The 23363-nt window shown below is 49.4% G+C and overlaps 29 non-coding genes across 29 annotated transcripts; 7 read left to right on the forward strand and 22 right to left on the reverse strand.

Annotated features, from left to right (window-relative positions):
• Positions 1-56: 56 nt before the first annotated feature.
• On the forward strand, positions 57-128 carry Trnap-agg. The gene has a single exon. It is a non-coding gene; the product is annotated as a tRNA-Pro (tRNA).
• A 194-nt stretch (positions 129-322) lies between these two features.
• On the reverse strand, positions 323-395 carry Trnav-aac. The gene has a single exon. It is a non-coding gene; the product is annotated as a tRNA-Val (tRNA).
• A 158-nt stretch (positions 396-553) lies between these two features.
• Positions 554-626, reverse strand: Trnav-cac. The gene has a single exon. It is a non-coding gene; the product is annotated as a tRNA-Val (tRNA).
• A 1779-nt stretch (positions 627-2405) lies between these two features.
• On the reverse strand, positions 2406-2478 carry Trnav-aac. The gene has a single exon. It is a non-coding gene; the product is annotated as a tRNA-Val (tRNA).
• A 158-nt stretch (positions 2479-2636) lies between these two features.
• Positions 2637-2709, reverse strand: Trnav-cac. The gene has a single exon. It is a non-coding gene; the product is annotated as a tRNA-Val (tRNA).
• A 402-nt stretch (positions 2710-3111) lies between these two features.
• Trnap-agg lies at positions 3112-3183 on the forward strand. The gene has a single exon. It is a non-coding gene; the product is annotated as a tRNA-Pro (tRNA).
• A 194-nt stretch (positions 3184-3377) lies between these two features.
• Positions 3378-3450, reverse strand: Trnav-aac. Its single transcript has one exon. It is a non-coding gene; the product is annotated as a tRNA-Val (tRNA).
• A 158-nt stretch (positions 3451-3608) lies between these two features.
• Positions 3609-3681, reverse strand: Trnav-cac. Its single transcript has one exon. It is a non-coding gene; the product is annotated as a tRNA-Val (tRNA).
• A 6550-nt stretch (positions 3682-10231) lies between these two features.
• Positions 10232-10304, reverse strand: Trnav-aac. Its single transcript has one exon. It is a non-coding gene; the product is annotated as a tRNA-Val (tRNA).
• A 158-nt stretch (positions 10305-10462) lies between these two features.
• Positions 10463-10535, reverse strand: Trnav-cac. The gene has a single exon. It is a non-coding gene; the product is annotated as a tRNA-Val (tRNA).
• Positions 10536-16569: 6034 nt separating this feature from the next.
• Trnav-aac lies at positions 16570-16642 on the reverse strand. The gene has a single exon. It is a non-coding gene; the product is annotated as a tRNA-Val (tRNA).
• A 158-nt stretch (positions 16643-16800) lies between these two features.
• Trnav-uac lies at positions 16801-16873 on the reverse strand. Its single transcript has one exon. It is a non-coding gene; the product is annotated as a tRNA-Val (tRNA).
• Positions 16874-17541: 668 nt separating this feature from the next.
• Trnav-aac lies at positions 17542-17614 on the reverse strand. Its single transcript has one exon. It is a non-coding gene; the product is annotated as a tRNA-Val (tRNA).
• A 158-nt stretch (positions 17615-17772) lies between these two features.
• On the reverse strand, positions 17773-17845 carry Trnav-uac. The gene has a single exon. It is a non-coding gene; the product is annotated as a tRNA-Val (tRNA).
• A 402-nt stretch (positions 17846-18247) lies between these two features.
• Trnap-agg lies at positions 18248-18319 on the forward strand. Its single transcript has one exon. It is a non-coding gene; the product is annotated as a tRNA-Pro (tRNA).
• A 194-nt stretch (positions 18320-18513) lies between these two features.
• Positions 18514-18586, reverse strand: Trnav-aac. The gene has a single exon. It is a non-coding gene; the product is annotated as a tRNA-Val (tRNA).
• Positions 18587-18744: 158 nt separating this feature from the next.
• On the reverse strand, positions 18745-18817 carry Trnav-uac. The gene has a single exon. It is a non-coding gene; the product is annotated as a tRNA-Val (tRNA).
• A 402-nt stretch (positions 18818-19219) lies between these two features.
• On the forward strand, positions 19220-19291 carry Trnap-agg. The gene has a single exon. It is a non-coding gene; the product is annotated as a tRNA-Pro (tRNA).
• A 194-nt stretch (positions 19292-19485) lies between these two features.
• Trnav-aac lies at positions 19486-19558 on the reverse strand. The gene has a single exon. It is a non-coding gene; the product is annotated as a tRNA-Val (tRNA).
• Positions 19559-19716: 158 nt separating this feature from the next.
• Positions 19717-19789, reverse strand: Trnav-uac. Its single transcript has one exon. It is a non-coding gene; the product is annotated as a tRNA-Val (tRNA).
• A 402-nt stretch (positions 19790-20191) lies between these two features.
• Positions 20192-20263, forward strand: Trnap-agg. The gene has a single exon. It is a non-coding gene; the product is annotated as a tRNA-Pro (tRNA).
• A 341-nt stretch (positions 20264-20604) lies between these two features.
• Trnav-aac lies at positions 20605-20677 on the reverse strand. The gene has a single exon. It is a non-coding gene; the product is annotated as a tRNA-Val (tRNA).
• A 158-nt stretch (positions 20678-20835) lies between these two features.
• Trnav-uac lies at positions 20836-20908 on the reverse strand. The gene has a single exon. It is a non-coding gene; the product is annotated as a tRNA-Val (tRNA).
• Positions 20909-21576: 668 nt separating this feature from the next.
• Positions 21577-21649, reverse strand: Trnav-aac. Its single transcript has one exon. It is a non-coding gene; the product is annotated as a tRNA-Val (tRNA).
• A 158-nt stretch (positions 21650-21807) lies between these two features.
• On the reverse strand, positions 21808-21880 carry Trnav-uac. The gene has a single exon. It is a non-coding gene; the product is annotated as a tRNA-Val (tRNA).
• Positions 21881-22282: 402 nt separating this feature from the next.
• On the forward strand, positions 22283-22354 carry Trnap-agg. The gene has a single exon. It is a non-coding gene; the product is annotated as a tRNA-Pro (tRNA).
• Positions 22355-22548: 194 nt separating this feature from the next.
• On the reverse strand, positions 22549-22621 carry Trnav-aac. Its single transcript has one exon. It is a non-coding gene; the product is annotated as a tRNA-Val (tRNA).
• Positions 22622-22779: 158 nt separating this feature from the next.
• Positions 22780-22852, reverse strand: Trnav-uac. Its single transcript has one exon. It is a non-coding gene; the product is annotated as a tRNA-Val (tRNA).
• Positions 22853-23254: 402 nt separating this feature from the next.
• Positions 23255-23326, forward strand: Trnap-agg. The gene has a single exon. It is a non-coding gene; the product is annotated as a tRNA-Pro (tRNA).
• Positions 23327-23363: the final 37 nt, after the last annotated feature.

The raw sequence follows: 23363 nt of genomic DNA on the forward strand, positions 1-23363 counted from the left end.
AGGGCACCCTGGACGACATCTAGGGACTGCAATAATTGGCATTCGCCGTGTCACAGGGCTCGTTGGTGTAGGGGTATGATTCCTGCTTAGGGTGCAGGAGGTCCCGGGTTCAAATCCCGGACGAGCCCTACCGTTTTGTGCAAACTGATCGCACGTCAGTGGCTGAGTCAGCGCAAAAAGCTCGCCGTCAATATCAAATGAATTTCTTATTCGATGTGAGCAATTGACACTCTGGTCCGACGCGTGAAGGCGATTACGAAGGTTTCGGGTACAGATGGTAGCAGATGCATGTTAGTAAGTCTTGCTTAAAGTGATGAAAAAGTGTTTCCGCCCGGGATCGAACCGGGGACTTTCTGCGTGTTACGCAGACGTGATAACCGCTACACCACGGAAACTGCTTGTGAGCACCTTACTTCACAGACAACTTGTAGTGATGTTGCCATCGTAACTAAAAAATTCAATAAATGTGGTACTTGCAAAACGAAGGGACATGCAGCAGATCCACACACGACGTGGCTCATTGGAGGACAATACGACATAGGCAAGAAAATACTGTTCCCGCCCGGGATCGAACCAGGGACCTTATGCGTGTGAAGCAGACGTGATAACCGCTACACTACGGAAACGACGGACGCGGGGAGTCCATCCTTGTTCACTCGAAATTGCCTCAGCCTTTCTCTAGTCCGCGAATGCACACACGACAGTTCTTTTGTCAGCCTGGAACCCATCACAGCCGAGGGCTCAAGAAGTCTTCGGGGTGCTCGAGAGGGTGTCTGCCGTAGCACCCCTAACGAGATAGCGGCGTTTCGCGCAGTCGTTATTGCAAGTCATATCAGCAAAAGCAATCACTTTCTCAGCAGCAGGCAGTGCGAGCCCAGCGGCAGCTCTACATGAAGGTACCAATAGCCCAGGAAGGCCGCCGACCGCGGGAATTCGCGCCGCCCCCATCCCGCCAGCGTACACGAGACTTCCAGGGCACCCTGGACGACATCTAGGGACTGCAATAATTGGCATTCGCCGTGTCACAGGGCTCGTTGGTCTAGGGGTCATGTGGAAACGTTGCAACACATATTATACTGCAGAGATCAAACGCAAATCTGGAACTGGACGAGAATGAAACTGGCTCTTATTAATAGAACGTCGCCATCCGCAATACAACTGCAGGATATACTCCACCCGGACTGGCAATTATTTCCGAAATCTAAAAATAATAGCTATACCTGGTTAATTGGACAGTACCTCTATTATATGCTGACGACTAAAACGCCTACACTTTCTGATTTTCATATGTATCTTATTGCCGAATATTACGCGATCAAACGATTACGAAAATATAAAGAAAAATTTCAGAAATTTCTCACCGTTGCTTTGAATGATGGAAAACTTTAAGTGTGCGAACTATTGAGTACGATTATTGCTTTTTATTTCTTTCTTCTATTATCAGGGTATCTCTTTGTCAGTTCTCCGGACTTTTATTGTTTCATGGTTGGTGCAATGTGTGCACCTAAGGCCAAAGAGAAGCAGCATGCAACAGGATGCTAAACTTGTGGAGCCAATATTTATTTCTGTTTCTTTACGTTCCGCAGAAGATACGTATAGTTTAGTTTGATGAAGTTTAACTCAGACGAGGCAGTATTTCTTTCTAGATACCCGTTTTTCCTCAACACGGACCTTTATTTTCTCCTTATTATCTATGATGCTGAAAGAGAAACATATGCTCTTGTTGATTTGTCTCCACCAACTCAAGGAACAAACCAGTTACTTTAGTGAATAATTGCAAGGAAACAGCACGGCGGCCATCTCGGCGAACATACTCTCAACGCTAAGAGATGACACCATTGAATCAAGCCTTCTAGCAACTCAAACATCGATGAAAGCAAAACGACACGGAAAAATTCATGCCATTACTAAGTGAAGACGAGCTTGAGAGGTCGTGATCCTGAGATAAACCACCGCAAAATATATATATATATATAAAAAAATCAAAAAAAAAACAAAAAAAAACAAAAAAAAATCTTCAAAACAGCGCAGAAGCTAGCCGAAGAAGGCACAAAAAGGTGAGCGTATGGATGGGCTGTGTGGGGAGAAGGGAGGCCCAAAAAGTAAAAAAAAAAAAAAAAACAAAACAAACAAAAAAAAAAAAAAAAAAAAAGGGGGTATGATTCCTGCTTAGGGTGCAGGAGGTCCCGGGTTCAAATCCCGGACGAGCCCTAGCGTTTTGTGCAAACTGATCGCACGTCAGTGGCTGAGTCAGCGCAAAAAGCTCGCCGTCAATATCAAATGAATTTCTTATTCGATGTGAGCAATTGACACTCTGGTCCGACGCGTGAAGGCGATTACGAAGGTTTCGGGTACAGATGGTAGCAGATGCATGTTAGTAAGTCTTGCTTAAAGTGATGAAAAAGTGTTTCCGCCCGGGATCGAACCGGGGACATTCTGCGTGTTAGGCAGACGTGATAACCGCTACACCACGGAAACTGCTTGTGTGCGCATTACTTCACTGACAACTTGTAGTGATGTTGCCATCGTAACTAAAAAATTCAATAAATGTGGTACTTGCAAAACGAAGGGACATGCAGCAGATCCACACACGACGTGGCTCATTGGAGGACAATACGACATAGGCAAGAAAATACTGTTCCCGCCCGGGATCGAACCAGGGACCTTATGCGTGTGAAGCAGACGTGATAACCGCTACACTACGGAAACGACGGACCCGAGGAGTCCATCCTTGTTCACTCGAAATTGCCTCAGCCTTTCTCTAGTCCGCGAATGCACACACGACAGTTCTTTTGTCAGCCTGGAACCCATCACAGCCGAGGGCTCAAGAAGTCTTCGGGGTGCTCGAGAGGGTGTCTGCCGTAGCACCCCTAACGAGATAGCGGCGTTTCGCGCAGTCGTTATTGCAAGTCATATCAGCAAAAGCAATCACTTTCTCAGCAGCAGGCAGTGCGAGCCCAGCGGCAGCTCTACATGAAGGTACCAATAGCCCAGGAAGGCCGCCGACCGCGGGAATTCGCGCCGCCCCCATCCCGCCAGCGTACACGAGACTTCCAGGGCACCCTGGACGACATCTAGGGACTGCAATAATTGGCATTCGCCGTGTCACAGGGCTCGTTGGTGTAGGGGTATGATTCCTGCTTAGGGTGCAGGAGGTCCCGGGTTCAAATCCCGGACGAGCCCTACCGTTTTGTGCAAACTGATCGCACGTCAGTGGCTGAGTCAGCGCAAAAATCTCGCCGTCAATATCAAATGAATTTCTTATTCGATGTGAGCAATTGACACTCTGGTCCGACGCGTGAAGGCGATTACGAAGGTTTCGGGTACAGATGGCAGCAGATGCATGTTAGTAAGTCTTGCTTAAAGTGATGAAAAAGTGTTTCCGCCCGGGATCGAACCGGGGACTTTCTGCGTGTTAGGCAGACGTGATAACCGCTACACCACGGAAACTGCTTGTGTGCACATTACTTCACTGACAACTTGTAGTGATGTTGCCATCGTAACTAAAAAATTCAGTAAATGTGGTACTTGCAAAACGAAGGGACATGCAGCAGATCCACACACGACGTGGCTCATTGGAGGACAATACGACATAGGCAAGAAAATACTGTTCCCACCCGGGATCGAACCAGGGACCTTATGCGTGTGAAGCAGACGTGATAACCGCTACACTACGGAAACGACGGACCCGAAGGGTCCATCCTTGTTCACTCGAAATTGCCTCAGCCTTTCTCTAGTCCGCGAATGCACACACGACAGTTCTTTTGTCAGCCTGGAACCCATCACAGCCGAGGGCTCAAGAAGTCTTCGGGGTGCTCGAGAGGGTGTCTGCCGTAGCACCCCTAACGAGAGAGCGGCGTTTCGCGCAGTCGTTATTGCAAGTCATATCAGCAAAACCAATCACTTTCTCAGCAGCAGGTTGTGCGAGCCCAGCGGCAGCTCTACATGAAGGTACCAATAGCCCAGGAAGGCCGCCGACCGCGGGAATTCGCGCCGCCCCCATCCCGCCAGCGTACACGAGACTTCCAGGGCACCCTGGACGACATCTAGGGACTGCAATAATTGGCATTCGCCGTGTCACAGGGCTCGTTGGTCTAGGGGTTCAGTTCCGCCGCGGCCGCGGCCGTGTGCAGACGTGCGGTGGTGGTCGCTTCGCCTGTGCTTAAGAGCGCACGCAGCTGTTGGTACTGTAAGTACTACTTCACGAAAGTGATGGAGGATGAGTTGAGACGTTACACGCTACGATTTGGATTTCCGTATGGATATGCTCGACCACAGGTTCACGAACTTATTGACTGGTTTTACGATCGATTAGGACTGCGAGATGACGAAGTTCTTGGGTTTTCGTATGATTTTCTTGCGAACGCTGTTTATGTAAAATTGATTAGTGACGATCCTTGCGTTCGTATTATGACCCTCACGGAAGGCACTGCGGATTTTGTGAATTCTAAAGGCGAAATTTGTAAAGTATCTGTTAGTCATGCTGGACTAGGGCTGCGAACCGTCCGTATATTTAATCTGCCTTTCGAAGTTAGCTTCGATAGAATTCGGCAAGCTTTGTCTCCCTACGGTAATGTCTTGCAAATTCATGCCGAGCAATGGAGGGGTTACAAACATTTCAATGTTGATAACGGCGTTCGGAATGCGAAAATTGATTTAACGAAGCACATCCCGTCCAACATTTTGGTGCAGGGTTTTCGAGCGCTGGTGATGTACGAAGGACAACCGCGAACTTGTGTAATATGTGTTTCTACCGACCATTTAAAATCTGCTTGTCCCCGTGTCCGGGCGGGTCGCCGAGGAATGCAACATCGTCTTACACCTCTCGATGGGCACGATGGCAATCGGTTGTCTTACGCGCGGACATTGATGGAGTCGCCTACGACACAACCGACGCTCCACCAACCGGCTGCGGTGACCCCAGACGCCGGCGCGGTCATTGTCAACAACTCTGCGGCAACCCCCGAATGTCCCGTTCGTAGTGATGTCACCGATATCGACAGCCACGCTGCACACCTGCAGGTTTCCCCGACTGTCGGCCTTCGTGCCGACCATGCCGGACCGACTCCCGTCCCTACTCCAACTACGTCCGTCGAGCTGAAACAGTTGTCGGATGGTGGCGACAGGTCGCGCGTTTCTTGCCCCCCTGACGTTGCGCCCCCCACGCCCCTCCCTCTCGGCAGTGACCTATCTGAGGAAGGGTCTACACACAGCCTCTTGACGGACGTCAAAACCGTTTCTGACGCCGACGCACCTCCCCCAAGAACTGGGAAATCTAAGCGGTCGGCACGGAAGCAGAGTGCGGAGGAGATCCGCACTCTGGAAAAGAAACTGCAGCGCACAATAAAGCAGATCCGAAAAGACGGAAGTGAACGCGGCGGCACAGATGACATGGGTTCCGTCGCGCGCCACGTGGGGGAGGCCGATATGGAGATGCATGTCGACCGTCCGAGTCCTGAGCTGATGGATACTGGCCATCAGCATACGCCAGCCGAGAAGTCTTGGGCAGACGAAAGTGAATAACACGGACCCTTTCTATCCCCACCATGCAAGATTATAAACTAGCCACAGTTAATTTGAATAGGATCGCATCCGATGTCAAACTTAAATGCTTGACCGACTATCTATATGCCGCCGATATAGATATAGTTTTCTTCCAAGAAGTTGTGTCCCCCAAGGTTGGAGAAATACCTGGGTATGATGCCATATTAAATCTTGGCACTGAGGCGGGCACTGCGATTTTATTCAAAGCTGGCATCGCTTACCAACCTACAGCGATTTTAGAAACGGGACGCGGCATTGCCGCCCAATTACAGGATTTGCTTCTCCTGAACGTGTACGCCCCGACAGGGTCCGCTGGCAGAAGGGACAGAAGTGAATTTTTTAGGGCTGAAGTTGTGACCTTATTGCCGAACGTTCGACTGAAGATCATCCTGGGTGGGGATTTCAACTGCGTTTTACGCAACGAAGATCAAAGTCCGAATTTTAATTTTTGTCCCGAGCTACTAACGTTAACAGATGGTCTGCATTTACAAGATAGTTGGTGTCACCTTCGACCACACACGAAGGGCTATACCTATGTGAGCGCTGCTTCTTCTAGCCGTCTGGATAGGTTTTATGTTTCTCAAGATCTTTTACATACTATTCGTGATTGTGAACTATGGCCGCTCAGTTTTAGTGACCACACCGCATACCATCTAACGATTCGGCATGTGCGGCAGAAGACATTTTTGGGACGCGGCACGTGGCAGCTGAATGTCTCGCTGCTAGATGAAGCGGATTTACGGCGTTGCCTCGTTGACACCTGGCAGCAGTGCCTCCAGAGGCAAGCTCGGTATAGGGAGCGCGTTCTTTGGTGGACGGAGTTTGTTAAGCCGCGGATTAAGAAATGTATTTGCCAGTTTGCCAGGACCAGGGCTTATTGGAGGAAACGGTCTCTAGACTTTTATTTCCTCGGTTTACGCCAGCTGTACAGCGATCCATCTGCTTTGTCCGACAACCTGATCCGCATCAAGCGTATCAAAGCCAAAATTACTGCTTTAGTTCGTGACGCACTTGTTGTCACTCGGGTCCGATCGCGCTCTTCTGATGACATCTCCCACGAGTCCGCATCGTTATTCCATCTCATACGGGAAACCAAACGTGGTAAACAAAAAATTATTGCTCATCTGAAGGATGCTGGCGGGAATCTGTACAATGAACAGGGTGCTATCAAGACGCATGTCTTCAATTATTTTCGACAACATTATTCCGAGTCAGATACCGATCTATCGGCGGGGGATGATTTTTTAAACGACATCGCCTCCACAGTGGATCAGGATGATAACGCTGCTCTCTTCGCCAATGTCACTAACTCTGAAGTTAAGTCCATCCTCGCGTGCGCTGCCAAGAACAAAGCTGCCGGCTTAGACGGCCTGCCGGTCGAATTTTATTCACGGTTCTGGGATGTGATCGGCGACGAATTGACCGCCATGTATAACGAACTGTTATCGCATGCTGCCTTCCCCCCGCAGTTCACGGAAGGAATGGTTGTCCTGGTTCCTAAAACATCCAATCCGACTATGTTAAATGACTTTCGGCCAATTACGTTGCTTAACTCTGATTTCAAGATCTTGACTAGGATTATAAACACCAGGCTTAAAGTACTTCTTGGCAAAGTACTTGGCCCTTATCAGACGGGTGCAGTCAGTGGTCGATCGATGTTGAATGCCCTGTGTGAATATCGCGACCTGACTTATTTAACTTGGATTACCAACACTGCTTTGGCGTTATTGTTTCTCGACTTCGATAAGGCGTTTGACAGAATTAATCACGGTTTTTTATTGCGCACAATGAGTCAAATGGGATTCAACCAGCGTTTTCGACAGCTTATTCAGAAATGTATCTGCGGAACGTCTTCACGCGTGAAGGTTAACGGCCAGTTAACCGCCCCCGTGCCCATACGACAAGCAGTGCGACAAGGGTGCCCCCTTTCTATGATGTTATTCTCGATCGCTATAGAGCCACTTCTTAAAAAGTTTTACGTAACTTTACACGGGTTGCAAACGTTAAACACCAAAACGGTCTGCCACGCCTATGCCGACGATATCAGTGTGCTTATTACTAACACCGAAGAGCTGGGGTCAGTTCGTCGGATTGTCCATCAGTACTCTGTCGCTTGTGGCGCTCGACTTAATGAGCGAAAGTCCAAAATCATGCCGTTAGGTCGCAACCCCAATTCCATCGATATTTCTTGGTTGGACAGGACCGAAGACCTGCGGCATCTAGGCCTGGTTATATCACCGAACCCCCACGCCATGCTCCACGTGAATTGGGAACGCAAGCTTACCATCTTACGTGCGGTGATCAAAGAACATAACATGCGGTCTTTAGACCGGATGCAGAGGGCACAGTTTATTAATAGTTACGTTTTCAGTAAGCTCTATCACACTGCCGCTGTTTTACCAATCCCGACAGCCATTGCGAAAAAAATTTTAGCACTTGCTTGCTGGTATGTCTGGAGAGGGAACATCTTTAAAGTTTCCTTTAAAGCTACCTCGTTACTTCGTTCCCGAGGTGGCTTAGGCGTCAAAGACGTTGAATCCCAATGTGTGGCAACTTTTTTAACTCGTACTTCCCGCATACTACACAGTACCCCCAATAGTCTCACTGCACGGCTTTTCAACACCTTACGTCCAAAGGATTTGTCTGCGCCAACGCCTGTGGGCCACATTCATCCTGAGCTTGGCTATATCCGGCGGTATTATGTGGAGCTAAGCTATGTTCAGGACAACCCGCATCCGTTCAACACGGCGGCGACCTATCTTGCTCTTACTCAATGGCAGCTGGATAACCCAATTGAGAAGAAATATTTAGGCAAAAACTGGAGAAATGTCTGGAAGAACATTAGTTATCCGCTTCTTCGCTCCAGAGTTCGAGCTGTTTGGTATGACGCTGTCAATGAGGTGATTCCCACTGGAGAGAAATTGCACAAAATCAAGCTGCGGCCCACCCCGTTTTGTGAGAAGTGTAACCTAGTGGAAACGCTGCCGCATCTCTTCCACTGCAGGGATCAAACACAAATATGGCAGTGGACACGAAAGAAACTCGCTGTCATTAATAGGACGTCGGATACTTCCATTCAACTTCAAGACGCGCTCCAACCAGACTGGCAGCTTTATCCTCAATCTAAGAATAATAGTTATGTCTGGCTCATGGGCCAGTTCGTCTATTACATGCTTGTCCATACAACGCCAACGCTACACGATTATCAGATGTACCTCATCGAAGAGTATTATGCGATTAAGAAATTGCGACAGTATAAAGACCAGTTTCAAAATTTTCTCACTATTGCTTTAAGTGATGGAAGAATTTAAGTTTACACATCCATTGGACGGAGTTTTCTTTCTTTTTTTTTCACTACTTTGTTATATTGTTTGTTTCCATGGATTTGGTCTGCTCCGCACCATCAGATGCGGGTGATTTGCATCATGGGTCACACGACGGTACAGAGTGCACTGCACTCGGCCTCGAACATTTAATTGTATTTGGGAGTTCCTTTTCATTTTCAAATGACAGCACTTTACTTTTGGTTCCGCAGGGCGTAACCCAGAAGAGGCTCCTTATTTGTTTACTTTCATTTCGCATTATCTTTCATCAAAGCTGCAGGACGATTTCGTACGGACCAGGAGTTTCCAGCAGCTTCTCTTCCTCCTATCAAGAGGCTTTACGAGACGGGAAAAGGTTGTTTGGCATGTCCCTGCTCTTGGTGTCACCACGTTACCAGCGCTCATCTTCCAACGCATGGCATGCTCAGGGTTTTGAGAAGCAGCAATCCACAATCAACCATCGGGAAACCGAATGCACAATACTCATCAACGACATGGCCACTGGGACAATTATTCTACGTGAAGACCAACTTTGAGTATCTGCTGTGCTGGATTCATGGTGTGCTGCGTAATTCACAGACCAGACATGGATTTCTTTTTATCATTCTGTTTGTATCTATAAACATAATGGAACACACATGACGCCACCTTGCAAATTACCCAAAATATAATAATGAATACATAACAATAAAATCAAATCACAAAACCATGCAATTGGGTGCGGGGTATGGCGGTGACATCGTGGCCAGGCCTCCGGATTGCGACCCCTGCCCACCTTGCCGCCGGCTGCCTAGCACTCACGTGCAAAAAAAAAAAAAAAAAAAAAAAAAAAAAAAAAAAAAAAAAAAAAAAAAAAAAAAAAAAAAGTGACCGAGTGGTTAATTATAAAAATAAAAAAAAAAAAAAAAGAAAAAAAAAAGTAATTGTGGCTCACTCAGTAGAGTGCTGGGACATGAAGCGTACAGGCACATTTTAGAAGTGGTTCAAGGCCTGAACAGTTAAAAAAAAAAAAAAAAAAAAAAAAAAAAAAAAAAAAAAAAAAAAAAAAAAAAAAAAAAGCTCAGTTGGGAGAGCGATACAATAAAAAAAAAAAAAAAAAAAAAAAAAAAAAGGGGGTATGATTCCTGCTTAGGGTGCAGGAGGTCCCGGGTTCAAATCCCGGACGAGCCCTAGCGTTTTGTGCAAACTGATCGCACGTCAGTGGCTGAGTCAGCGCAAAAAGCTCGCCGTCAATATCAAATGAATTTCTTATTCGATGTGAGCAATTGACACTCTGGTCCGACGCGTGAAGGCGATTACGAAGGTTTCGGGTACAGATGGTAGCAGATGCATGTTAGTAAGTCTTGCTTAAAGTGATGAAAAAGTGTTTCCGCCCGGGATCGAACCGGGGACATTCTGCGTGTTAGGCAGACGTGATAACCGCTACACCACGGAAACTGCTTGTGTGCACATTACTTCACTGACAACTTGTAGTGATGTTGCCATCGTAACTAAAAAATTCAATAAATGTGGTACTTGCAAAACGAAGGGACATGCAGCAGATCCACACACGACGTGGCTCATTGGAGGACAATACGACATAGGCAAGAAAATACTGTTCCCGCCCGGGATCGAACCGGGGACCTTCTGCGTGTGAAGCAGACGTGATAACCGCTACACTACGGAAACGACGGACCCGGGGAGTCCATCCTTGTTCACTCGAAATTGCCTCAGCCTTTCTCTAGTCCGCGAATGCACACACGACAGTTCTTTTGTCAGCCTGGAACCCATCGCAGCCGAGGGCTCAAGAAGTCTTCGGGGTGCTCGAGAGGGTGTCTGCCGTAGCACCCATAACGAGATAGCGGCATTTCGCGCAGTCGTTATTGCAAGTCATATCAGCAAAAGCAATCACTTTCTCAGCAGCAGGCAGTGCGAGCCCAGCGGCAGCTCTACATGAAGGTACCAATAGCCCAGGAAGGCCGCCGACCGCGGGAATTCGCGCCGCCCCCATCCCGCCAGCGTACACGAGACTTCCAGGGCACCCTGGACGACATCTAGGGACTGCAATAATTGGCATTCGCCGTGTCACAGGGCTCGTTGGTCTAGGGGTGCAGTTCCGCTTTAGACGCCGTGCAGTGTGGACGTGCCTAGTCTTCCGCTCCGCCGTAGCGTTACGTATAGTGGACTATCGTTTTTGTTTACGTGTTGTGTTGCAACTTCTGTGAGTGTTTCTCCGTCGTTGTTTCGTACCTTGTGTTACTTTCTGTCCTTATTTCAGTGTTTTTTGTGTAGCGGTTTCGACCGCATATTTTGAAAATGTCGTCCCAGGTTATTCCTCGTCAGGCTACAGTTAGTTTTGCTTTTGACAAGTCAACCCGCCATGTGCAACCTAGTTCTCTTGAGATTCATGATTGGTTGGTAGATACCTTTGGTGTTCATTCGGATCAGGTGCACACTGCTTATTTTGATACCGAACTGTATGTTTTCTTTGTTAAGTTTATGGACCCACTTCAGGTTGATAAAATTCTTTCTAAATATGGTCATCAAGTTCTCTTTCGGCATCGGGATGATTCTGTAAGTACCGTGCTGCTTTCCAATGCTTCCATCACGTATACCAATGTTCGTGTTTACAACCTTCCACCGGAGGTGGATAATGTCTATCTTAAGGAGGGTCTACAGAAGTATGGTGATGTAAAGAGCATTCGCCTTGAACGCTGGTCAAGCCAACATCGCCTGCAATGTTACAGTGGTATTCGTTCAGTCGAAATGCACGTTAAGCAGAATATTCCATCTCACCTGCAGATCGGTGGATATCGTGTCCATGTAACATATAGTGGTCAGGTGGGCACCTGTTTTTTGTGCAATGAAAGTGGTCACGTGCGTACCGACTGTCCGCGGAGAGTTTTTGTTTTAAAAAATTCTCTCGAACAGCGTCGCAAGTTAACGGTCGCTGACCTCGTTGCAGGTGGTTCTGCTCTTGGTGTAGCACAGTCCAGTGGTAGTAGCGCCCCTCCACAGGTTTTGCGCACCCCTGATACAGAATTTCCTCCTTTGCGTGCTAAATCTGATGTTGTTCCGTCTGTCCCTCAGGTGGGTGTGCCACTTTTGAATAATAAGAGGCGTCGCCCACACGATGGAAATAGTACGGATGAGGATCTCCCTGAGATGCCCCAGTCCGAGCGACCGGCATCCTCCGAGCCACTGTGTACTGTAGCTGCTCCCTGCCCTCCTGAGGTAGCGGTTCCGGTGGCGGCTGCTGGCGCCCCTCCGGCCTCCGACGCAGCTTCTCTCGAGTCGGGTCGTCGGTCGGGCCTGTTGGCGCCGTCTTCCGAACCGACTTCGATGTCACAACAAGTGGAGCCGCGACAACTTCCTGCTTCGCTGCCCCATACCTCTGCCAGCGGAGCTGCTCCGCTTCCTTCCAACTCTGCGGCCTCGGACCTTCCTGCTCACGTTTCGCCTCCGTGCAGTCCATGTTTGCCGGAAGCTAGTGCAGGTGTTGACCATTCCGTTTTGTCGGATGTTTCCCCCGCGACCCCGGATCCCGCATGTGGACCGGCGCGGGTGGTGTCGGATACAGAACTTGACCCTCCTACGTCACCGGCGGCTGAAGTTTCCTTGCCCGTCAGCCGACGCAAGTTACGCGTTCAGCCGAACGTTAATGCTGTTCGTAAAAAACCGAAACGTAAGGGATCCGCGGAACGGGGTAGCAGTCCCCCTCCCTCGGATGCCTCTGTCACCCCTGCTATGGACTGTGACGCTGGTGCGTCGGTGTAGGTGATTTGTTTTCTCGCTTTTCTCTCTATGGTTCAAGCATACACCTTTCTTACCTTAAATCTTAACCGTATTGAGTCCGACGTTCGCATTGCCTCTTTGCGGCAGTTTATTTACGACGCCTGTGCGGACGTAGTGTTTTTGCAGGAAGTGTTGTTTTCTGATCTCTCTCTACCTGGATTTCAAACTGTTTTTAATGTCGCGCCGGAATATTCAACAGGAACTGCTCTTTTCTTTCGAGAGGGCATTCCTATTACTGACATTGAATTCCTTGACTCTGGCCGTGGGATTGGTTGTCGTCTTTTTGATCTCCGCCTCGTTGTTTTGTATGCCCCCTCTGGTTCGGGTCACACTGTGGCTCGATCGCGCTTTTATAAAGAAGAGCTTATTTATCTTTTGCGCCAGAGTCCTCGGAGTCTCCTGCTCGGAGGCGATTTTAATTGTGTTTTACGCCCTGCAGACCAGTCCCCCAATTTTAATTATTGCCGTGATTTACATGACTTAGTTCGTACGATGCATCTGCGTGATGTTTGGGAACACAAATATCCAACCCTGGTGAAATATACGTTTTTTACCGCGTCCTCATGCAGTAGACTCGACAGATTCTATTTATCTGATTTTTTATGTGATAAAATTCTTTCTGTCGATGTTATTCCTACTAGTTTTTCTGACCATTGTGCTTTTACTGCAACTGTAAATCTTAGTCGCCAACCTGCAAAACTTTATCGTTCCCAGTGGATGTTAAATGTTTCCCACCTTGCCGACAGTGCTCTGGATGATGTTATAAGTGGCGTGTGGGAGCGATGTCTTCGCTCTGTCCCGCGATACCCCTCCTTGCTGGTTTGGTGGACTGCGTTTGCCAAGCCCAAGATTCGTCAGACTTTGATTTTCTACTGTGCTGCTAGGACGCGTGATTTTAAGAACACGTATGAATATTACTACTCTGTCCTGCGTGAACTATATGACGCGGCGGGTACCTCTCCACTGCGGATCCATGATGTTCGTCGTATTAAAGCCAAGCTCTTGAGCCTTAAACGACGACAGATGGATGGTCTGCGAGTTAAGTCGAAACCTCACTCTCTTGTTGAAGGTGAACTGACATCCTTGTACCACCTGCTACGGCATCAGACTCGTCGTCGTCGCTCCTTCATCTCTTCTCTTACGGTGGATGATGGGCGACAGCTTATTGCACAGGAGGAAATGGTTCGTGCTCTTCATCAGTATTACACTAGTCTATATTCTGCCGATGATTCTGGTGAGTCTCTTTCGGATGATGTCTTTGGGGATCTAACTGCGACGATCGCGCCTGACGCGAACGGCGAATTTCTCCGGGAGTTCCAGGTAGATGATGTTTTCGATTTTATTGCTCGCTCTCCGTCCAGTAAATCGCCGGGTCCAGACGGCCTGCCTAAAGAATTTTATCTCCGTTTTTGGCCTCTTTTGGGTGGCATTTTTACGCAGATTTTAAATGAGATTGTCAGGGGGATGGATGTGCCTGCCGATTTTAAAGTAGGGAAAATTGTTTTAATCCCGAAGTCCTCTGGTCGTTTATCTGCTGCCAATCTTCGTCCGCTCACATTGCTGAATTTTGACTATAAGACAGCTGCTAGAGCGCTCAATAGCCGGTTGTCTTCTCTGCTTCGGGGTGTGATTGGTGCACATCAATGTTGTTTTCATGATAGATCTATTCTGACACCAGTAGCCGAATATCGGGATGTTGTCTCGGTTGCGGCGGTTACAAACGTACATTGTGCCTTTGCCTTCCTTGATTTTTATAAGGCTTTTGATCACGTCAGTCATGTGTTTTTAGATCGTGTTTTAGGTACAATAGGTTTTAACGCTTCATCACGTGGTGTTCTTGGCAATTTGTATAGGGGAATAACAGCTCGGGTGTCAGTCAATGGGCAGCTGACGCCGCCCATTGCTATCCGCCGCGGAGTGCCTCAGGGTAGTCCGCTCTCTATGTCTTTATTCGTATTGTCCCTGGAACCGCTGCTTCGGACTATTGCTCTCAAGCTTCAGGGTATGTCCCTCTCTGGTGGGAAGCTCTCTGTTAAGGCATATGCGGATGATGTCGTTGTTCTCCTCCGTCAACGTGATGATATCCTGTTGTTGAAAGGGGCGGTTGATGCATACTGTCGTGTCTCTGGAGCGCGTCTCAATCAGGGTAAATGTAAGTTCCTTGATATTCGAGGATTTCGCGATGCTGACGTCCCTTGGGCCACTTTTGTCGATCGCCATACGTCCTTGGGGATTATCATTGATCGGTGTCCTCTAAAAATGGCGGCTCTCAATTGGAAATCTGTCACCGAGAAGATACAGGGGGCTCTAATGGTCCATGAGCAGCGCTCTGCTACCATTTTGCAAAAAGTCAGAATTTTAGACACCTACGTTCTATGTAAAGCTTATTATGTTGCTCAGCTGTTCCCACTTCCCATGATGGTGGCGAAAAGGTTGCGCCAATTGTCTAGCAGGTTTATATGGAAGGGCCATCTATTCAAGTTACGTTACGAGGTAATGACGAAACCGCGTCTCTCCGGAGGCTTGGGCCTCTCTGACATTACTCGCAAGGCGTCTGCTTTGTACGTCCGCCGAACGACTCTAATTGTTACGCAAGAAGTGACTTCAATTACATCCAGGCTTTTTACTGTTGTGCGTCCGGCGAGCCTTGCTCCACCTGTCGATGTCGGACGCCTAAATTTTAAGTTAAAACACATTCGGGAATTTTACATTGCGGTGAGTTACCTCGGTGACGTCTTCTTGCGGCGACCGGTGCCAACGACCAAGGGCTTGATTGCCCGCTGGGAGGGGCTGGCCGGTCCCAATCCAATAGAACTGGCGTCTCCATCTGTGTCCTGGAGGAACGTCTGGAAGAACGTTAGTCTGCCGATCCACTCTATGGCCGTGGCGTCCACGTGGTATAGGGTAATAAATAATTTGGTTCCCACCAATGTACGACTGCACCGTATTGGTCTTTCTGACACGGACACCTGTACTCGGTGTGGTCTCCTGGATACCCTTGAACATCGATTCACCTGCTGTGGGCACCTTGCTAATTGGCGTTGGCTCAGGAAACAACTTGCTTTTGTCACTAGGTCTGCTGAAGCCGCTTATACTATTGACATCATCGTCCGGCCCGATTCTTCCTTTTTTCCGCGGACGAAGCTCCATACCGTCATGTGGTTGATTGGCCATTTCGTACATTTTGTCAACAGTTGTCATGAAGAGGATGGACACCTAGCGTTTCGGCAGTACATGCTTACTGCTTACTGGCAGCGCTTGCGATTGCCAGGCCTCCGAGATGATTTTGCCAATATGCTTAGCCTGACATTTGAAAGAGAGGGTGTTGGCTAAGGTCACCTGTGTGAGCCATTTTCTTTTATACTGTTTCTGGATTTCCCGCCTTTATATATGTTTCTTCTCTACACCAGGACTGAAGTTTTCGTGTTTTAATCTTTATTTCAGTCAGCAGTCTACATTATATAGTCATGTTTTAAGATTTTAATTTCAGTACTGTAAAAAAAAAAAAAAAAAAAAAAAAAAAAAAAAGGGGTATGATTCCTGCTTAGGGTGCAGGAGGTCCCGGGTTCAAATCCCGGACGAGCCCTAGCGTTTTGTGCAAACTGATCGCACGTCAGTGGCTGAGTCAGCGCAAAATATTTCTTAAATTATAAAAAAAAAAAAAAAAAAAAAAAAAGGGGTATGATTCCTGCTTAGGGTGCAGGGGGTCCCGGGTTCAAATCCCGGACGAGCTCTAGCGTTTTGTGCAAACTGATCGCACGTCAGTGGCTGAGTCAGCGCAAAAAGCTCGCCGTCAATATCAAATGAATTTCTTATTCGATGTGAGCAATTGACACTCTGGTCCGACGCGTGAAGGCGATTACGAAGGTTTCGGGTACAGATGGTAGCAGATGCATGTTAGTAAGTCTTGCTTAAAGTGATGAAAAAGTGTTTCCGCCCGGGATCGAACCGGGGACCTTCTGCGTGTTAGGCAGACGTGATAACCGCTACACCACGGAAACTGCTTGTCAGCACCTTACTTCACAGACAACTTGTAGTGATGTTGCCATCGTAACTAAAAAATTCAATAAATGTGGTACTTGCAAAACGAAGGGACATGCAGCAGATCCACACACGACGTGGCTCATTGGAGGACAATACGACATAGGCAAGAAAATACTGTTCCCGCCCGGGATCGAACCGGGGACATTCTGCACGTAAAGCAGACGTGATAACCGCTACACTACAGAAACGACGGACCCGAGGAGTCCATCCTTGTTCACTCGAACTTGCCTCAGCCTTTCTCTAGTCCGCGAATGCACACACGACAGTTCTTTTGTCAGCCTGGAACCCATCACAGCCGAGGGCTCAAGAAGTCTTCGGGGTGCTCGAGAGGGTGTCTGCCGTAGCACCCCTAACGAGATAGCGGCGTTTCGCGCAGTCGTTATTGCAAGTCATATCAGCAAAAGCAATCACTTTCTCAACAGCAGGTAGTGCGAGCCCAGCGGCAGATCTACATGAAGGTACCAATAGCCCAGGAAGTCCGCCGACCGCGGGAATTCGCGCCGCCCCCATCCCGCCAGCGTACACGAGACTTCCAGGGCACCCTGGACGACATCTAGGGACTGCAATAATTGGCATTCGCCGTGTCACAGGGCCCGTTGGTCTAGGGGTATGTTTCCTGCTTAGGGTGCAGGAGGTCCCGGATTCAAATCCCGGACGAGCCCTAGCGTTTTGTGCAAACTGATCGCACGTCAGTGGCTGAGTCAGCGCAAAAAGCTCGCCGTCAATATCAAATGAATTTCTTATTCGATGTGAGCAATTGACACTCTGGTCCGACGCGTGAAGGCGATTACGAAGGTTTCGGGTACAGATGGTAGCAGATGCATGTTAGTAAGTCTTGCTTAAAGTGATGAAAAAGTGTTTCCGCCCGGGATCGAACCGGGGACCTTCTGCGTGTTAGGCAGACGTGATAACCGCTACACCACGGAAACTGCTTGTCAGCATCTTACTTCACAGACAACTTGTAGTGATGTTGCCATCGTAACTAAAAAATTCAATAAATGTGGTACTTGCAAAACGAAGGGACATGCAGCAGATCCACACACGACGTGGCTCATTGGAGGACAATACGACATAGGCAATAAAATACTGTTCCCGCCCAGGATCGAACCGGGGACCTTCTGCGCGTAAAGCAGACGTGATAACCGCTACACTACGGAAACGACGGACCCGAGGAGTCCATCCTTGTTCACTCGAACTTGCCTCAGCCTTTCTCTAGTCCGCGAATGCACACACGACAGTTCTTTTGTCAGCCTGGAACCCATCACAGCCGAGGGCTCAAGAAGTCTTCGGGGTGCTCGAGAGGGTGTCTGCCGTAGCACCCCTAACGAGATAGCGGCGTTTCGCGCAGTCGTTATTGCAAGTCATATCAGCAAAAGCAATCACTTTCTCAACAGCAGGCAGTGCGAGCCCAGCGGCAGATCTACATGAAGGTACCAATAGCCCAGGAAGTCCGCCGACCGCGGGAATTCGCGCCGCCCCCATCCCGCCAGCGTACACGAGACTTCCAGGGCACCCTGGACGACTTCTAGGGACTGCAATAATTGGCATTCGCCGTGTCACATGGCCCGTTGGTCTAGGGGTATGTTTCCTGCTTAGGGTGCAGGAGGTCCCGGGTTCAAATCCCGGACGAGCCCTAGCGTTTTGTGCAAACTGATCGCACGTCAGTGGCTGAGTCAGCGCAAAAAGCTCGCCGTCAATATCAAATGAATTTCTTATTCGATGTGAGCAATTGACACTCTGGTCCGACGCGTGAAGGCGATTACGAAGGTTTCGGGTACAGATGGTAGCAGATGCATGTTAGTAAGTCTTGCTTAAAGTGATGAAAAAGTGTTTCCGCCCGGGATCGAACCGGGGACCTTCTGCGTGTTAGGCAGACGTGATAACCGCTACACCACGGAAACTGCTTGTCAGCACCTTACTTCACAGACAACTTGTAGTGATGTTGCCATCGTAACTAAAAAATTCAATAAATGTGGTACTTGCAAATCGAAGGGACATGCAGCAGATCCACACACGACGTGGCTCATTGGAGGACAATACGACATAGGCAATAAAATACTGTTCCCGCCCAGGATCGAACCGGGGACCTTCTGCGCGTAAAGCAGACGTGATAACCGCTACACTACGGAAACGACGGACCCGAGGAGTCCATCCTTGTTCACTCGAACTTGCCTCAGCCTTTCTCTAGTCCGCGAATGCACACACGACAGTTCTTTTGTCAGCCTGGAACCCATCACAGCCGAGGGCTCAAGAAGTCTTCGGGGTGCTCGAGAGGGTGTCTGCCGTAGCACCCCTAACGAGATGGCGGCGTTTCGCGCAGTCGTTATTGCAAGTCATATCAGCAAAAGCAATCACTTTCTCAACAGCAGGCAGTGCGAGCCCAGCGGCAGCTCTACATGAAGGTACCAATAGCCCAGGAAGGCCGCCGACCGCGGGAATTCGCGCCGCCCCCATCCTGCCAGCGTACACGAGACTTCCAGGGCACCCTGGACGACATATAGGGACTGCAATAATTGGCATTCGCCGTGTCACAGGGCCCGTTGGTCTAGGGGTATGATTCCTGCTTAGGGTGCAGGAGGTCCCGGGTTCAAATCCCGGACGAGCCCTAGCGCTTTGTGCAAACTGATCGCACGTCAGTGGCTGAGTCAGAGCAAAAAGCTCGCCGTCAATATCAAATGAATTTCTTATTCGATGTGAGCAATTGACACTCTGGTCCGACGCGTGAAGGCGATTACGAAGGTTTCGGGTACAGATGGTAGCAGATGCATGTTAGTAAGTCTTGCTTAAAGTGATGAAAAAGTGTTTCCGCCCGGGATCGAACCGGGGACCGTCTGCGTGTTAGGCAGACGTGATAACCGCTACACCACGGAAACTGCTTGTGAGCACCTTACTTCACAGACAACTTGTAGTGATGTTGCCATCGTAACTAAAAAATTCAATAAATGTGGTACTTGCAAAACGAAGGGACATGCAGCAGATCCACACACGACGTGGCTCATTGGAGGACAATACGACATAGGCAATAAAATACTGTTCCCGCCCGGGATCGAACCGGGGACCTTCTGCGCGTAAAGCAGACGTGATAACCGCTACACTACGGAAACGACGGACCCGAGGAGTCCATCCTTGTTGACTCGAACTTGCCTCAGCCTTTCTCTAGTCCGCGAATGCACACACGACAGTTCTTTTGTCAGCCTGGAACCCATCACAGCCGAGGGCTCAAGAAGTCTTCGGGGTGCTCGAGAGGGTGTCTGCCGTAGCACCCCTAACGAGATAGCGGCGTTTCGCGCAGTCGTTATTGCAAGTCATATCAGCAAAAGCAATCACTTTCTCAACAGCAGGCAGTGCGAGCCCAGCGGCAGCTCTACATGTAGGTACCAATAGCCCAGGAAGGCCGCCGACCGCGGGAATTCGCGCCGCCCCCATCCCGCCAGCGTACACGAGACTTCCAGGGCACCCTGGACGACATATAGGGACTGCAATAATTGGCATTCGCCGTGTCACAGGGCCCGTTGGTCTAGGGGTATGATTCCTGCTTAGGGTGCAGGAGGTCCCGGGTTCAAATCCCGGACGAGCCCTAGCGCTTTGTGCAAACTGATCGCACGTCAGTGGCTGAGTCAGCGCAAAATATTTCTTAAATTATAAAAAAAAAAAAAAAAAAAAAAAAGGGGTATGATTCCTGCTTAGGGTGCAGGGGGTCCCGGGTTCAAATCCCGGACGAGCTCTAGCGTTTTGTGCAAACTGATCGCACGTCAGTGGCTGAGTCAGCGCAAAAAGCTCGCCGTCAATATCAAATGAATTTCTTATTCGATGTGAGCAATTGACACTCTGGTCCGACGCGTGAAGGCGATTACGAAGGTTTCGGGTACAGATGGTAGCAGATGCATGTTAGTAAGTCTTGCTTAAAGTGATGAAAAAGTGTTTCCGCCCGGGATCGAACCGGGGACCTTCTGCGTGTTAGGCAGACGTGATAACCGCTACACCACGGAAACTGCTTGTCAGCACCTTACTTCACAGACAACTTGTAGTGATGTTGCCATCGTAACTAAAAAATTCAATAAATGTGGTACTTGCAAAACGAAGGGACATGCAGCAGATCCACACACGACGTGGCTCATTGGAGGACAATACGACATAGGCAAGAAAATACTGTTCCCGCCCGGGATCGAACCGGGGACATTCTGCACGTAAAGCAGACGTGATAACCGCTACACTACAGAAACGACGGACCCGAGGAGTCCATCCTTGTTCACTCGAACTTGCCTCAGCCTTTCTCTAGTCCGCGAATGCACACACGACAGTTCTTTTGTCAGCCTGGAACCCATCACAGCCGAGGGCTCAAGAAGTCTTCGGGGTGCTCGAGAGGGTGTCTGCCGTAGCACCCCTAACGAGATAGCGGCGTTTCGCGCAGTCGTTATTGCAAGTCATATCAGCAAAAGCAATCACTTTCTCAACAGCAGGTAGTGCGAGCCCAGCGGCAGATCTACATGAAGGTACCAATAGCCCAGGAAGTCCGCCGACCGCGGGAATTCGCGCCGCCCCCATCCCGCCAGCGTACACGAGACTTCCAGGGCACCCTGGACGACATCTAGGGACTGCAATAATTGGCATTCGCCGTGTCACAGGGCCCGTTGGTCTAGGGGTATGTTTCCTGCTTAGGGTGCAGGAGGTCCCGGATTCAAATCCCGGACGAGCCCTAGCGTTTTGTGCAAACTGATCGCACGTCAGTGGCTGAGTCAGCGCAAAAAGCTCGCCGTCAATATCAAATGAATTTCTTATTCGATGTGAGCAATTGACACTCTGGTCCGACGCGTGAAGGCGATTACGAAGGTTTCGGGTACAGATGGTAGCAGATGCATGTTAGTAAGTCTTGCTTAAAGTGATGAAAAAGTGTTTCCGCCCGGGATCGAACCGGGGACCTTCTGCGTGTTAGGCAGACGTGATAACCGCTACACCACGGAAACTGCTTGTCAGCATCTTACTTCACAGACAACTTGTAGTGATGTTGCCATCGTAACTAAAAAATTCAATAAATGTGGTACTTGCAAAACGAAGGGACATGCAGCAGATCCACACACGACGTGGCTCATTGGAGGACAATACGACATAGGCAATAAAATACTGTTCCCGCCCAGGATCGAACCGGGGACCTTCTGCGCGTAAAGCAGACGTGATAACCGCTACACTACGGAAACGACGGACCCGAGGAGTCCATCCTTGTTCACTCGAACTTGCCTCAGCCTTTCTCTAGTCCGCGAATGCACACACGACAGTTCTTTTGTCAGCCTGGAACCCATCACAGCCGAGGGCTCAAGAAGTCTTCGGGGTGCTCGAGAGGGTGTCTGCCGTAGCACCCCTAACGAGATAGCGGCGTTTCGCGCAGTCGTTATTGCAAGTCATATCAGCAAAAGCAATCACTTTCTCAACAGCAGGCAGTGCGAGCCCAGCGGCAGATCTACATGAAGGTACCAATAGCCCAGGAAGTCCGCCGACCGCGGGAATTCGCGCCGCCCCCATCCCGCCAGCGTACACGAGACTTCCAGGGCACCCTGGACGACTTCTAGGGACTGCAATAATTGGCATTCGCCGTGTCACATGGCCCGTTGGTCTAGGGGTATGTTTCCTGCTTAGGGTGCAGGAGGTCCCGGGTTCAAATCCCGGACGAGCCCTAGCGTTTTGTGCAAACTGATCGCACGTCAGTGGCTGAGTCAGCGCAAAAAGCTCGCCGTCAATATCAAATGAATTTCTTATTCGATGTGAGCAATTGACACTCTGGTCCGACGCGTGAAGGCGATTACGAAGGTTTCGGGTACAGATGGTAGCAGATGCATGTTAGTAAGTCTTGCTTAAAGTGATGAAAAAGTGTTTCCGCCCGGGATCGAACCGGGGACCTTCTGCGTGTTAGGCAGACGTGATAACCGCTACACCACGGAAACTGCTTGTCAGCACCTTACTTCACAGACAACTTGTAGTGATGTTGCCATCGTAACTAAAAAATTCAATAAATGTGGTACTTGCAAATCGAAGGGACATGCAGCAGATCCACACACGACGTGGCTCATTGGAGGACAATACGACATAGGCAATAAAATACTGTTCCCGCCCAGGATCGAACCGGGGACCTTCTGCGCGTAAAGCAGACGTGATAACCGCTACACTACGGAAACGACGGACCCGAGGAGTCCATCCTTGTTCACTCGAACTTGCCTCAGCCTTTCTCTAGTCCGCGAATGCACACACGACAGTTCTTTTGTCAGCCTGGAACCCATCACAGCCGAGGGCTCAAGAAGTCTTCGGGGTGCTCGAGAGGGTGTCTGCCGTAGCACCCCTAACGAGATGGCGGCGTTTCGCGCAGTCGTTATTGCAAGTCATATCAGCAAAAGCAATCACTTTCTCAACAGCAGGCAGTGCGAGCCCAGCGGCAGCTCTACATGAAGGTACCAATAGCCCAGGAAGGCCGCCGACCGCGGGAATTCGCGCCGCCCCCATCCTGCCAGCGTACACGAGACTTCCAGGGCACCCTGGACGACATATAGGGACTGCAATAATTGGCATTCGCCGTGTCACAGGGCCCGTTGGTCTAGGGGTATGATTCCTGCTTAGGGTGCAGGAGGTCCCGGGTTCAAATCCCGGACGAGCCCTAGCGCTTTGTGCAAACTGATCGCACGTCAGTGGCTG

The sequence above is a fragment of the Schistocerca piceifrons genome, chromosome 2, assembly GCF_021461385.2.
Source record: "Schistocerca piceifrons isolate TAMUIC-IGC-003096 chromosome 2, iqSchPice1.1, whole genome shotgun sequence".
In the NCBI taxonomy this organism is placed as follows: domain Eukaryota; kingdom Metazoa; phylum Arthropoda; class Insecta; order Orthoptera; family Acrididae; genus Schistocerca; species Schistocerca piceifrons.